Genomic DNA, 16,690 nt, shown 5'->3' on the forward strand with positions numbered 1-16,690 from the left:
AGCCAGTACATGTATACACAGTGCAGAGCCAGAGAGTGTATACAGAGTACAGAGCCACTGTGTGTATACAGAGTACAGAGCCAGTGTATGTATACAGAGTGCAGAGCCAGTGCATGTATACAGAGTACAGAGCCAGTACATGTATACACAGTGCAGAGCCAGTGCATGTATACAGAGTACAGAGCCAGTACATGTATACACAGTACAGAGCCAGTGTATGTATACAGAGTACAGAGCCAGTGTATGTATACACAGTACAGAGCCAGTGTATGTATACAGAGTGCAGAGCCAGTGTATGTATACAGAGTACAGAGCCAGGGTGTGTATACAGAGTGCAGAGCCAGTACATGTATACACAGTGCAGAGCCAGAGAGTGTATACAGAGTACAGAGCCACTGTGTGTATACAGAGTACAGAGCCAGTACATGTATACACAGTACAGAGCCAGTGTATGTATACAGAGTACAGAGCCAGTGTATGTATACAGAGTACAGAGCCAGTGTATGTATACAGAGTACAGAGCCAGTGTATGTATACAGAGTACAGAGCCAGTGTATGTATACAGAGTGCAGAGCCAGTGTATGTATACAGAGTGCAGAGCCAGTGTATGTATACAGAGTGCAGAACCAGGGTGTGTATTGTGAGGTACAGCTCCACCAGCACAGATCACATCCACCAGCACAGGTCACATCCACCAGCTCAGGTCACATCCACCAGCACAGATCACATCCACGAGCACAGGTCACATCCACCAGCTCAGGTCACATCCACCAGCACAGATCACATCCACCAGCACAGGTCACATCCACCAGCACAGGTGACATCCACCAGCACAGGTCACATTTACCAGCACAGGTCACATCCACCAGCACAGGTGACATCCACCAGCACAGGTCACATCCACCAGCACAGGTCACATCCACCAGCACAGGTGACATCCACCAGCACAGGTCACATCCACCAGCACAGGTCACATCCACCAGCACAGGTGACATCCACTAGCACAGGACACATTTACCAGCACAGGTCACATCCACCAGCACAGGTGACATTCACCAGCACAGGTGACATCCACCAGCACAGGTCACATCCACCAGCACAGGTGACATCCACCAGCACAGGTGACATCCACCAGCACAGGTCACATCCACCAGCACAGGTGACATCCACCAGCACAGGTCACATCCACCAGCACAGGTGACATCCACTAGCACAGGTCACATTTACCAGCACAGGTCACATCCACCAGCACAGGTGACATCCACCAGCACAGGTGACATCCACCAGCACAGGTGACATCCACCAGCACAGGTCACATCCACCAGCACAGGTGACATCCACCAGCACAGGTGACATCCACCAGCACAGGTCACATCCACCAGCACAGGTCACATCCACCAGCACAGGTCACGCCGCAGAGAGTTAATGGTTCCTCCCCCATCATTTACTCTTTTTTTATTTTTGCATTAAATCTTTCTATTAAAGTATAAAGCAATAAAAGGCAAAGAATTGGGACACGGCCCAGAATAATACGACTATCACAGTCCGGAAGTGCGCGAGTGCACGTAAATAGAAACAAGAGGAGTAAATACCAGAGACAGAGCTAAGGAAGGAGAAAGAGAAGAGAAAAGGATGAGAGGGAGCGGAGGATTCATGGCCATGACACGTGATCAGAACAAGGAGCAGCTACAAGATCAGCCAGATGACAAACCGTCCATTTTCTCATTGTCATCCACAATCATCTCCTCCATAGACATCAGGTCATTGTCATCTGCTCTCATCTCTTCCATAGACATCAGGTCATTGTCATCTGCTCTCATCTCCTCCATAGACATCAGGTCATTGTCATCCACAATCATCTCCTCCATAGACATCAGGTCATTGTCATCTGCTCTCATCTCTTCCATAGACATCAGGTCATTGTCATCTGCTCTCATCTCCTCCATAGACATCAGGTCATTGTCATCTGCTCTCATCTCCTCCATAGACATCAGGTCATTGTCATCTGCTCTCATCTCCTCCATAGACATCAGGTCATTGTCATCTGCTCTCATCTCCTCCATAGACATCAGATCATTGTCATTTGCTCTCATCTCCTCCATAGACATCAGATCATTGTCATTTGCTCTCATCTCCTTCATAGACATCAGGTCATTGTCATCTGCTCTCATCTCCTCCATAGACATCAGGTCATTGTCATCTGCTCTCATCTCCTCCATAGACATCAGGTCATTGTCATCTGCTCTCATCTCCTCCATAGACATCAGGTCATTGTCACCCACTTTTATCTCCTCCATAGACATCAGGTCATTGTCATCTACTCTCATCTCCTCCATAGACATCAGGTCATTGTCACCCACTTTTATCTCCTCCATAGACATCAGGTCTTTGTCATCCACTCTCACCTCTTTCATAGACACCAGGACACCATCGTGGTGGTCGGTGGCTACATCTCTCATGGGGTCTCTATAGACAGTTATTGGTGTAGTAATAATGGGGTCTCTATAGACAGTTGTCCTCCATAGACATCAGGTCATTGTCATCTGCTCTCATCTCCTCCATAGACATCAGGTCATTGTCATCTGCTCTCATCTCCTCCATAGACATCAGATCATTGTCATTTGCTCTCATCTCCTTCATAGACATCAGGTCATTGTCATCTGCTCTCATCTCCTCCATAGACATCAGGTCATTGTCATCTGCTCTCATCTCCTCCATAGACATCAGGTCATTGTCATCTGCTCTCATCTCCTCCATAGACATCAGGTCATTGTCATCTGCTCTCATCTCCTCCATAGACATCAGGTCATTGTCATCTGCTCTCATCTCCTCCATAGACATCAGGTCATTGTCATCTGCTCTCATCTCCTCCATAGACATCAAGTCATTGTCATCTGCTCTCATCTCCTCCATAGACATCAGGTCATTGTCATCTACTCTCATCTCCTCCATAGACATCAAGTCAATGTCATCTGCTCTCATCTCCTCCATAGACATCAGGTCATTGTCATCCACTCTCACCTCTTTCATAGACACCAGGACACCATCGTGGTGGTCGGTGGCTACATCTCTCATGGGGTCTCTATAGACAGTTATTGGTGTAGTAATAATGGGGTCTCTATAGACAGTTGTCGGTGTAGTAATGATGGGGTCTCTTTAGACAGTTGTTGGTGTAGTAATGATGGGGTCTCTAATGACAGTTGTTGGTGTAGTAATGATGGGGTCTCTATAGACAGTTGTTGGTGTAGTAATGATGGGGTCTCTATAGACAGTTGTTGGAGTAGTTATGATGGGGTCTCTTTAGACAGTTGTTGGTGTAGTTATGATGGGGTCTCTTTAGACAGTTGTTGGTGTAGTTATGATGGAGTCTCTTTAGACAGTTGTTGGTGTAGTTATGATGGGGTCTCTTTAGACAGTTGTTGGTGTAGTTATGATGGGGTCTCTTTAGACAGTTGTTGGAGTAGTTATGATGGGGTCTCTTTAGACAGTTGTTGGAGTAGTTATGATGGGGTCTCTTTAGACAGTTATTGATGTAGTAATGATGGGGTCTCTATAGACAGTTGTTGGTGTAGTAATGATGGGGTCTCTAATGACAGTTGTTGGTGTAGTAATGATGGGGTCTCTTTAGACAGTTGTTGGTGTAGTAATGATGGGGTCTCTTTAGACAGTTGTTGGTGTAGTTATGATGGGGTCTCTTTAGACAGTTGTTGGTGTAGTAATGATGGGGTCTCTTTAGACAGTTGTTGGTGTAGTAATGATGGGGTCTCTTTAGACGGTTGTTGGTGTAGTTATGATGGGGTCTCTTTAGACAGTTGTTGGTGTAGTTATGATGGGGTCTCTAATGACAGTTGTTGGAGTAGTTATGATGGGGTCTCTTTAGACAGTTGTTGGTGTAGTAATGATGGGGTCTCTTTATACAGTTGTTGGTGTAATGATGGGGTCTCTTTAGACAGTTGTTGGTGTAGTAATGATGGGGTCTCTAATGACAGTTGTTGGTGTAGTAATGATGGGGTCTCTTTAGACGGTTGTTGGTGTAGTAATGATGGGGTCTCTTTAGACAGTTGTTGGTGTAGTTATGATGGGGTCTCTTTAGACAGTTGTTGGTGTAGTTATGATGGGGTCTATTTAGACAGTTGTTGGTGTAGTAATGATGGGGTCTCTTTAGACAGTTGTTGGTGTAGTTATGATGGGGTCTCTTTAGACAGTTGTTGGAGTAGTTATGATGGGGTCTCTTTAGACAGTTGTTGGTGTAGTTATGATGGGGTCTCTTTAGACAGTTGTTGGTGTAGTTATGATGGGGTCTCTTTAGACAGTTGTTGGTGTAGTTATGATGGGGTCTCTTTAGACAGTTGTTGGTGTAGTTATGATGGGGTCTCTTTAGACAGTTGTTGGTGTAGTTATGATGGGGTCTCTTTAGACAGTTGTTGGTGTAGTTATGATGGGGTCTCTTTAGACAGTTGTTGGAGTAGTTATGATGGGGTCTCTTTAGACAGTTGTTGGTGTAGTAATGATGGGGTCTCTTTATACAGTTGTTGGTGTAATGATGGGGTCTCTTTAGACAGTTGTTGGTGTAGTAATCATGGGGTCTCTAATGACAGTTGTTGGTGTAGTAATGATGGGGTCTCTTTAGACGGTTGTTGGTGTAGTAATGATGGGGTCTCTTTAGACAGTTGTTGGTGTAGTTATGATGGGGTCTCTTTAGACAGTTGTTGGTGTAGTTATGATGGGGTCTATTTAGACAGTTGTTGGTGTAGTAATGATGGGGTCTCTTTAGACAGTTGTTGGTGTAGTTATGATGGGGTCTCTTTAGACAGTTGTTGGAGTAGTTATGATGGGGTCTCTTTAGACAGTTGTTGGTGTAGTTATGATGGGGTCTCTTTAGACAGTTGTTGGTGTAGTTATGATGGGGTCTCTTTAGACAGTTGTTGGTGTAGTAATGATGGGGTCTCTTTAGACAGTTGTTGGTGTAGTTATGATGGGGTCTCTTTAGACAGTTGTTGGTGTAGTTATGATGGGGTCTCTTTAGACAGTTGTTGGTGTAGTTATGATGGGGTCTCTTTAGACAGTTGTTGGTGTAGTTATGATGGGGTCTCTTTAGACAGTTGTTGGTGTAGTAATGATGGGGTCTCTTTAGACAGTTGTTGGTGTAGTTATGATGGGGTCTCTTTAGACAGTTGTTGGTGTAGTAATGATGGGGTCTCTAATGACAGTTGTTGGTGTAGTAATGATGGGGTCTCTTTAGACGGTTGTTGGTGTAGTAATGATGGGGTCTCTTTAGACAGTTGTTGGTGTAGTAATGATGGGGTCTCTTTATACAGTTGTTGGTGTAATGATGGGGTCTCTTTAGACAGTTGTTGGTGTAGTAATCATGGGGTCTCTAATGACAGTTGTTGGTGTAGTAATGATGGGGTCTCTTTAGACGGTTGTTGGTGTAGTAATGATGGGGTCTCTTTAGACAGTTGTTGGTGTAGTTATGATGGGGTCTCTTTAGACAGTTGTTGGTGTAGTTATGATGGGGTCTATTTAGACAGTTGTTGGTGTAGTAATGATGGGGTCTCTTTAGACAGTTGTTGGTGTAGTTATGATGGGGTCTCTTTAGACAGTTGTTGGAGTAGTTATGATGGGGTCTCTTTAGACAGTTGTTGGTGTAGTTATGATGGGGTCTCTTTAGACAGTTGTTGGTGTAGTTATGATGGGGTCTCTTTAGACAGTTGTTGGTGTAGTAATGATGGGGTCTCTTTAGACAGTTGTTGGTGTAGTTATGATGGGGTCTCTTTAGACAGTTGTTGGTGTAGTTATGATGGGGTCTCTTTAGACAGTTGTTGGTGTAGTTATGATGGGGTCTCTTTAGACAGTTGTTGGTGTAGTTATGATGGGGTCTCTTTAGACAGTTGTTGGTGTAGTAATGATGGGGTCTCTTTAGACAGTTGTTGGTGTAGTTATGATGGGGTCTCTTTAGACAGTTGTTGGTGTAGTAATGATGGGGTCTCTAATGACAGTTGTTGGTGTAGTAATGATGGGGTCTCTTTAGACGGTTGTTGGTGTAGTAATGATGGGGTCTCTTTAGACAGTTGTTGGTGTAGTTATGATGGGGTCTCTTTAGACAGTTGTTGGTGTAGTTATGATGGGGTCTATTTAGACAGTTGTTGGTGTAGTAATGATGGGGTCTCTTTAGACAGTTGTTGGTGTAGTTATGATGGGGTCTCTTTAGACAGTTGTTGGTGTAGTTATGATGGGGTCTCTTTAGACAGTTGTTGGTGTAGTTATGATGGGGTCTCTTTAGACAGTTGTTGGTGTAGTAATGATGGGGTCTCTTTAGACAGTTGTTGGTGTAGTTATGATGGGGTCTCTTTAGACAGTTGTTGGTGTAGTAATGATGGGGTCTCTAATGACAGTTGTTGGTGTAGTAATGATGGGGTCTCTTTAGACGGTTGTTGGTGTAGTAATGATGGGGTCTCTTTAGACAGTTGTTGGTGTAGTTATGATGGGGTCTCTTTAGACAGTTGTTGGTGTAGTTATGATGGGGTCTCTCAGGTTGATGTCGCCGTTTGCTGAGAAAGTAAAATATTAATTAGAAAACAGAGCAATAAATAATGGACAAAGTCTCCAATCAATAATAGTGAGGAGCAATGTGCAGGTCCTCCCCCGCTCCCTGCCCCCCACCTATGACCTCAGGGCAGTGTACAGGTCCTCGCCCGCTCCCTGCCCCCCACCTATGACCTCAGGGCAGTGTACAGGTCCTCGCCCGCTCCCTGCCCCCCACCTATGACCTCAGGGCAGTGTACAGGTCCTCGCCCGCTCCCTGCCCCCCACCTATGACCTCAGGGCAGTGTACAGGTCCTCGCCCGCTCCCTGCCCCCCACCTATGGCCTCAGGGTAGTGTGCAGGTCCTCGCCCGCTCCCTGCCCCCCACCTATGGCCTCAGGGCAGTGTGCAGGTCCTCCCCGCTCCCTGCCCCCCACCTATGACCTCACGGCAGTGTACAGCAGGTCCTCCCCCGCTCTCTGCCCCCCACCTATGACCTCAGGGCAGTGTACAGCAGGTCCTCGCCCGCTCCCTGCCCCCCACCTATGACCTCAGAGCAGTGTACAGGTCCTCGCCCGCTCCCTGCCCCCCACCTATGGCCTCAGGGCAGTGTGCAGGTCCTCGCCCGCTCCCTGCCCTCACCTATGACCTCAGGGCAGTGTACAGGTCCTCGCCCGCTCCCTGCCCCCACCTATGACCTCAGGGCAGTGTACAGGTCCTCGCCCGCTCCCTGCCCCCCCCCACCTATGACCTCAGGGCAGTGTACAGGTCCTCGCCCGCTCCCTGCCCCCCACCTATGACCTCAGGGCAGTGTACAGCAGGTCCTCCCCCGCTCCCTGCCCCCCCCCACCTATGACCTCAGGGCAGTGTACAGGTCCTCGCCCGCTCCCTGCCCCCCCCCCCACCTATGACCTCAGAGCAGTGTACAGGTCCTCGCCCGCTCCCTGCCCCCCACCTATGACCTCAGGGCAGTGTACAGGTCCTCCCCCGCTCCCTGCCCCCCACCTATGACCTCAGGGCAGTGTACAGGTCCTCGCCCGCTCCCTGCCCCCCCCCACCTATGACCTCAGAGCAGTGTACAGGTCTTCGCCCGCTCCCTGCCTCCCCCCCCCCCCACCTATGACCTCACGGCAGTGTACAGGTCCTTGCCCGCTCCCTGCCCCCCACCTATGACCTCACGGCAGTGTGCAGGTCCTCGCCCGCACCCTGCCCCCCACCTATGACCTCACGGCAGTGTGCAGGTCCTCGCCCGCTCCCTGCCCCCCACCTATGACCTCACGGCAGTGTGCAGGTCCTCGCCCGCTCCCTGCCCCCCACCTATGACCTCAGGGCAGTGTACAGGTCCTCGCCCGCTCCCTGCCCCCCACCTATGACCTCAGGGCAGTGTGCAGCAGGTCCTCAGGGGGAGTATTATTACTATGGAGGGGACTATTCCTAATGTATGCATTGAGGGGAGTATTATCATTATGGGGGCACTATTACTAAGGGATGCAATTAGGGGAGCATTATCATTATGGGGGCACTATTACTGAGGGATGCAATGAGGGGGAGTATTATCATTATGGGGGCACTATTACTAAGGGATGCACTGAGGGGGAGTATTATCATTATGGGGGCACTATTACTGAGGGATGCAATGAGGGGGAGTATTATCATTATGGGGGCACTATTACTAAGGGATGCACTGAGGGGGAGTATTATCATTATGGGGGCACTATTACTGAGGGGTGCACTGAGGGGGAGTATTATCATTATGGGGGCACTATTACTAAGGGATGCACTGAGGGGAGCATTATCATTATGGGGGCACTATTACTAAGGGATGCACTGAGGGGAGCATTATCATTATGGGGGCACTATTACTGAGGGATGCAATGAGGGGGAGTATTATCATTATGGGGGCACTATTACTAAGGGATGCACTGAGGGGGAGTATTATCATTATGGGGGCACTATTACTAAGGGATGCACTGAGGGCGAGTATTATCATTATGGGGGCACTATTACTAAGGGATGCACTGAGGGGGAGCATTATCATTATGGGGGCACTATCACTAAGGGATGCACTGAGGGGGAGTATTATCATTATGGGGGCACTATTACTAAGGGATGCACTGAGGGGGAGCATTATCATTATGGGGGCACTATTACTAAGGGATGCACTGAGGGGGAGCATTATCATTATGGGGGCACTATTACTAAGGGATGCACTGAGGGGGAGCATTATCATTATGGGGGCACTATTAGTAAGGGATGCAATTAGGGGAGCATTATCATTATGGGGGCACTATTACTAAGGGATGCACTGATGGGGAGCATTATCATTATGGGGGCACTATTACTGAGGGATGCAATGAGGGGGAGTATTATCATTATGGGGGCACTATTACTATGGGATGCACTGAGGGGGAGTATTATCATTATGGGGGCACTATTACTAAGGGATGCACTGAGGGGAGCATTATCATTATGGGGGCACTATTACTAAGGGATGCACTGAGGGGAGCATTATCATTATGGGGGCACTATTACTGAGGGATGCAATGAGGGGAGCATTATCATTATGGGGGCACTATTACTAAGGGATGCACTGAGGGGGAGTATTATCATTATGGGGGCACTATTACTACGGGATGCACTGAGGGGGAGCATTATCATTATGGGGGCACTATTACTAAGGGATGCACTGAGGGGGAGTATTATCATTATGGGGGCACTATTACTAAGGGATGCACTGAGGGGGAGTATTATCATTATGGGGGCACTATTACTGAGGGATGCAATGAGGGGGAGTATTATCATTATGGGGGCACTATTACTAAGGGATGCACTGAGGGGGAGTATTATCATTATGGGGGCACTATTACTAAGGGATGCACTGAGGGGAGCATTATCATTATGGGGGCACTATTACTAAGGGATGCACTGAGGGGAGCATTATCATTATGGGGGCACTATTACTGAGGGATGCAATGAGGGGGAGTATTATCATTATGGGGGCACTATTACTAAGGGATGCACTGAGGGGGAGTATTAACATTATGGGGGCACTATTACTAAGGGATGCACTGAGGGCGAGTATTATCATTATGGGGGCACTATTACTAAGGGATGCACTGAGGGGGAGCATTATCATTATGGGGGCACTATCACTAAGGGATGCACTGAGGGGGAGTATTATCATTATGGGGGCACTATTACTAAGGGATGCACTGAGGGGGAGCATTATCATTATGGGGGCACTATTACTAAGGGATGCACTGAGGGGGAGCATTATCATTATGGGGGCACTATTACTAAGGGATGCACTGAGGGGGAGCATTATCATTATGGGGGCACTATTAGTAAGGGATGCAATTAGGGGAGCATTATCATTATGGGGGCACTATTACTAAGGGATGCACTGATGGGGAGCATTATCATTATGGGGGCACTATTACTGAGGGATGCAATGAGGGGGAGTATTATCATTATGGGGGCACTATTACTATGGGATGCACTGAGGGGGAGTATTATCATTATGGGGGCACTATTACTAAGGGATGCACTGAGGGGAGCATTATCATTATGGGGGCACTATTACTAAGGGATGCACTGAGGGGAGCATTATCATTATGGGGGCACTATTACTGAGGGATGCAATGAGGGGAGCATTATCATTATGGGGGCACTATTACTAAGGGATGCACTGAGGGGGAGTATTATCATTATGGGGGCACTATTACTACGGGATGCACTGAGGGGGAGCATTATCATTATGGGGGCACTATTACTAAGGGATGCACTGAGGGGGAGTATTATCATTATGGGGGCACTATTACTAAGGGATGCACTGAGGGCGAGTATTATCATTATGGGGGCACTATTACTAAGGGATGCACTGAGGGGGAGCATTATCATTATGGGGGCACTATCACTAAGGGATGCACTGAGGGGGAGTATTATCATTATGGGGGCACTATTACTAAGGGATGCACTGAGGGGGAGCATTATCATTATGGGGGCACTATTACTAAGGGATGCACTGAGGGGGAGCATTATCATTATGGGGGCACTATTACTAAGGGATGCACTGAGGGGGAGCATTATCATTATGGGGGCACTATCACTAAGGGATGCACTGAGGGGGAGTATTATCATTATGGGGGCACTATTACTGAGGGATGCACTGAGGGGAGCATTATCATTATGGGGGCACTATTACTGAGGGATGCAATGAGGGGAGCATTATCATTATGGGGGCACTATTACTAAGGGATGCACTGAGGGGGAGTATTATCATTATGGGGGCACTATTACTAAGGGATGCACTGAGGGGGAGCATTATCATTATGGGGGCACTATTACTAAGGGATGCACTGAGGGGGAGTATTCTCATTATGGGGGCACTATTACTAAGGGATGCACTGAGGGGGAGTATTATCATTATGGGGCCCCTATTACTACGGGATGCACTGAGGGGGAGCATTATCATTATGGGGGCACTATCACTAAGGGATGCACTGAGGGGGAGTATTATCATTATGGGGGCACTATCACTAAGGGATGCACTGAGGGGGAGCATTATCATTATGGGGGCACTATTACTGAGGAATGCACTGAGGGGGAGCATTATAATTATGGGGGCACTATCACTAAGGGATGCACTGAGGGGGAGCATTATCATTATGGGGGCACTATCACTAAGGGATGCACTGAGGGGAGCATTATCATTATGGGGGCACTATCACTAAGGGATGCACTGAGGGGAGCATTATCGTTATGGGGGCACTATTACTAAGGGATGCACTGAGGGGGAGCATTATCATTATGGGGGCACTATTACTGAGGGATGCAATGAGGGGGAGCATTATCATTATGGGGGCACTATTACTAAGGGATGCACTGAGGGGGAGCATTATCATTATGGGGGCACTATCACTAAGGGATGCACTGAGGGGAGCATTATCATTATGGGGGCACTATCACTAAGGGATGCACTGAGGGGAGCATTATCGTTATGGGGGCACTATTACTAAGGGATGCAGTGAGGGCGAGTATTATCATTATGGGGGCACTATTACTAAGGGATGCACTGAGGGGGAGCATTATCTTTATGGGGGCACTATTACTAAGGGATGCACTTAGGGGGAGCATTATCATTATGAGGGCACTATTACTAAGGGATGCACTGAGGGGGAGCATTATCATTATGGGGGCACTATCACTAAAGGATGCACTGAGGGGGAGCATTATCATTATGGGGGCACTATCACTAAGGGATGCAATGAGGGGAGCATTATCATTATGGGGGCACTATCACTAAGGGATAAACTGAGGGGAGCATTATCGTTATGGGGGCACTATTACTAAGGGATGCACTGAGGGGGAGCATTATCATTATGGGGGCACTATTACTGAGGGATGCAATGAGGGGGAGTATTATCATTATGGGGGCACTATTACTAAGGGATGCACTGAGGGGGAGCATTATCATTATGGGGGCACTATCACTAAGGGATGCACTGAGGGGAGCATTATCATTATGGGGGCACTATCACTAAGGGATGCACTGAGGGGAGCATTATCGTTATGGGGGCACTATTACTAAGGGATGCACTGAGGGGGAGCATTATCATTATGGGGGCACTATTACTAAGGGATGCAGTGAGGGCGAGTATTATCATTATGGGGGCACTATTACTAAGGGATGCACTGAGGGGGAGCATTATCATTATGGGGGCACTATCACTAAGGGATGCACTGAGGGGGAGTATTATCATTATGGGGGCACTATCACTAAGGGATGCACTGAGGGGGAGTATTATCATTATGGGGGCACTATTACTGAGGGATGCACTGAGGGGAGCATTATCATTATGGGGGCACTATTACTGAGGGATGCACTGAGGGGGAGCATTATCATTATGGGGGCACTATTACTGAGGGATGCACTGAGGGGAGCATTATCATTATGGGGGCACTATTACTGAGGGATGCAATGAGGGGAGCATTATCATTATGGGGGCACTATTACTAAGGGATGCACTGAGGGGGAGTATTATCATTATGGGGGCACTATTACTAAGGGATGCACTGAGGGGGAGCATTATCATTATGGGGGCACTATTACTAAGGGATGCACTGAGGGGGAGCATTATCATTATGGGGGCACTATTACTAAGGGATGCACTGAGGGGGAGTATTATCATTATGGGGGCACTATTACTAAGGTATGCACTGAGGGGGAGCATTATCATTATGGGGGCACTATCACTAAGGGATGCACTGAGGGGGAGTATTATCATTATGGGGGCACTATCACTAAGGGATGCACTGAGGGGGAGCATTATCATTATGGGGGCACTATTACTGAGGAATGCACTGAGGGGGAGCATTATAATTATGGGGGCACTATCACTAAGGGATGCACTGAGGGGGAGCATTATCATTATGGGGGCACTATCACTAAGGGATGCACTGAGGGGAGCATTATCATTATGGGGGCACTATCACTAAGGGATGCACTGAGGGGAGCATTATCGTTATGGGGGCACTATTACTAAGGGATGCACTGAGGGGGAGCATTATCATTATGGGGGCACTATTACTGAGGGATGCAATGAGGGGGAGTATTATCATTATGGGGGCACTATTACTAAGGAATGCACTGAGGGGGAGCATTATCATTATGGGGGCAATATTACTAAGGGATGCAGTGAGGGGGAGTATTATCATTATGGGGGCACTATTACTAAGGTATGCACTGAGGGGGAGCATTATCATTATGGGGGCACTATTACTGAGGGATGCAATGAGGGGGAGTATTATCATTATGGGGGCACTATTACTAAGGGATGCACTGAGGGGGAGCATTATCATTATGGGGGCACTATTACTAAGGGGTGCACTGAGGGGGAGTATTATCATTATGGGGGCACTATTACTAAGGGATGCACTGAGGGGGAGCATTATCATTATGGGGGCACTATTACTAAGGGATGCACTGAGGGGGAGTATTATCATTATGGGGGCACTATTACTAAGGGATGCACTGAGGGGGAGCATTATCATTATGGGGGCACTATTACTAAGGGATGCAGTGAGGGGGAGTATTATCATTATGGGGGCACTATTACTGAGGGATGCAATGAGGGGGAGTATTATCATTATGGGGGCACTATTACTAAGGGATGCACTGAGGGGGAGCATTATCATTATGGGGGCACTATTACTAAGGGATGCACAGAGGGGGAGCATTATCATTATGGGGGCACTATTACTAAGGGGTGCACTGAGGGGGAGTATTATCATTATGGGGGCACTATTACTAAGGGATGCACTGAGGGGGAGCATTATCATTATGGGGGCACTATTACTGAGGGATGCACTGAGGGGGAGTATTATCATTATGGGGGCACTATTACTAAGGGGTGCACTGAGGGGGAGTATTATCATTATGGGGGCACTATTACTAAGGGATGCACTGAGGGGGAGCATTATCATTATGGGGGCACTATTACTAAGGGATGCACTGAGGGGGAGCATTATCATTATGGGGGCACTATTACTGAGGGATGCAATGAGGGGGAGTATTATCATTATGGGGGCACTATTACTAAGGGGTGCACTGAGGGGGAGTATTATCATTATGGGGGCACTATTACTAAGGGATGCACTGAGGGGGAGCATTATCATTATGGGGGCACTATTACTAAGGGATGCACTGAGGGGAGCATTATCATTATGGGGGCACTATTACTAAGGGATGCACTGAGGGGGAGCATTATCATTATGGGGGCACTATTACTAAGGGATGCACTGAGTGGAGCATTATCATTATGGGGGCACTATTACTGAGGGATGCACTGAGGGGGAGCATTATCATTATGGGGGCACTATTACTAAGGGATGCACTGAGGGGGAGCATTATCGTTATGGGGGCACTATTACTAAGGGGTGCACTGAGGGGGAGTATTATCATTATGGGGGCACTATTACTAAGGGGTGCACTGAGGGGGAGCATTATCATTATAGGGGCACTATTACTGAGGGATGCAATGAGGGGGAGTATTATCATTATGGGGGCACTATTACTAAGGGGTGCACTGAGGGGGAGTATTATCATTATGGGGGCACTATTACTAAGGGGTGCACTGAGGGGGAGCATTATCATTATGGGGGCACTATTACTAAGGGATGCACTGAGGGGGAGCATTATCATTATGGGGGCACTATTACTAAGGGATGCACTGAGGGGGAGCATTATCATTATGGGGGCACTATTACTAAGGGATGCACTGAGGGGGAGCATTATCATTATGGGGGCACTATTACTGAGGGATGCAATGAGGGGGAGTATTATCATTATGGGGGCACTATTACTAAGGGGTGCACTGAGGGGGAGTATTATCATTATTGGGGGCACTATTACTAAGGGATGCACTGAGGGGGAGCATTATCATTATGGGGGCACTATTACTAAGGGATGCACTGAGGGGGAGCATTATCATTATGGGGGCACTATTACTAAGGGATGCACTGAGGGGGAGCATTATCATTATGGGGGCACTATTACTGAGGGATGCACTGAGGGGGAGTATTATCATTATGGGGGCACTATTACTAAGGGGTGCACTGAGGGGGAGTATTATCATTATGGGGGTACTATTACTAAGGGATGCACTTAGGGGGAGCATTATCATTATGGGGGCACTATTACTAAGGGATGTACTGAGGGGAGCATTATCATTATGGGGGCACTATTACTAAGGGATGCACTGAGGGGGAGCATTATCATTATGGGGGCACTATTACTAAGGGATGCACTGAGGGGGAGCATTATCATTATGGGGGCACTATTACTAAGGGATGCACTGAGGGGGAGCATTATCATTATGGGGGCACTATTACTAAGGGGTGCACTGAGGGGGAGCATTATCATTATGGGGGCACTATTACTAAGGGATGCACTGAGGGGGAGTATTATCATTATGGGGGCACTATTACTAAGGGATGCACTGAGGGGGAGTATTATCATTATGGGGGCACTATTACTAAGGGATGCAATGAGGGGGAGTATTATCATTATGGGGGCACTATTACTAAGGGATGCACTGAGGGGGAGCATTATCATTATGGGGGCACTATTACTAAGGGATGTACTGAGGGGAGCATTATCATTATGGGGGCACTATTACTAAGGGATGCACTGAGGGGGAGCATTATCATTATGGGGGCACTATCACTAAGGGATGCACTGAGGGGGAGCATTATCATTATGGGGGCACTATTACTGAGGGATGTACTGAGGGGGAGCATTATCATTATGGGGGCACTATTACTGAGGGATGCAATGAGGGGGAGTATTATCATTATGGGGGCACTATTACTAAGGGGTGCACTGAGGGGGAGTATTATCATTATGGGGGGCACTATTACTAAGGGATGCACTGAGGTGGAGCATTATCATTATGGGGGCACTATTACTAAGGGATGCACTGAGGGGAGGATTATCATTATGGGGGCACTATTACTAAGGGATGCACTGAGGGGGAGCATTATCATTATGGGGGCACTATCACTAAGGGATGCACTGAGGGGGAGTATTATCATTATGGGGGCACTATTACTAAGGGATGCACTGAGGGGGAGCATTATCATTATGGGGGCACTATTACTAAGGGATGCACTGAGGGGGAGTATTATCATTATGGGGGCACTATTACTGAGGGATGCACTGAGGGGAGCATTATCATTATGGGGGCACTATTACTAAGGGATGTACTGAGGGGGAGCATTATCATTATGGGGGCACTATTACTGAGGGGTGCACTGAGGGGAGCATTATCATTATGGGGGCACTATTACTAAGGGATGCACTGAGGGGGAGCATTATCATTATGGGGGCACTATTACTAAGGGGTGCACTGAGGGGGAGCATTATCATTATGGGGGCACTATTACTAAGGGGTGCACTGAGGGGGAGCATTATCATTATGGGGGCACTATTACTAAGGGGTGCACTGAGGGGGAGCATTATCATTATGGGGGCACTATTACTGAGGGGTGCACTGAGGGGGAGCATTATCATTATGGGGGCACTATTACTGAGGGGTGCACTGAGGGGGAGTATTATCATTATGGGGGCACTATCACTGTGGTACGTGTATTTTCAGGGGGACAA

This window comes from Hyla sarda, chromosome 10 (assembly GCF_029499605.1).
Source record: "Hyla sarda isolate aHylSar1 chromosome 10, aHylSar1.hap1, whole genome shotgun sequence".
NCBI classification, from domain to species: Eukaryota; Metazoa; Chordata; class Amphibia; order Anura; family Hylidae; genus Hyla; species Hyla sarda.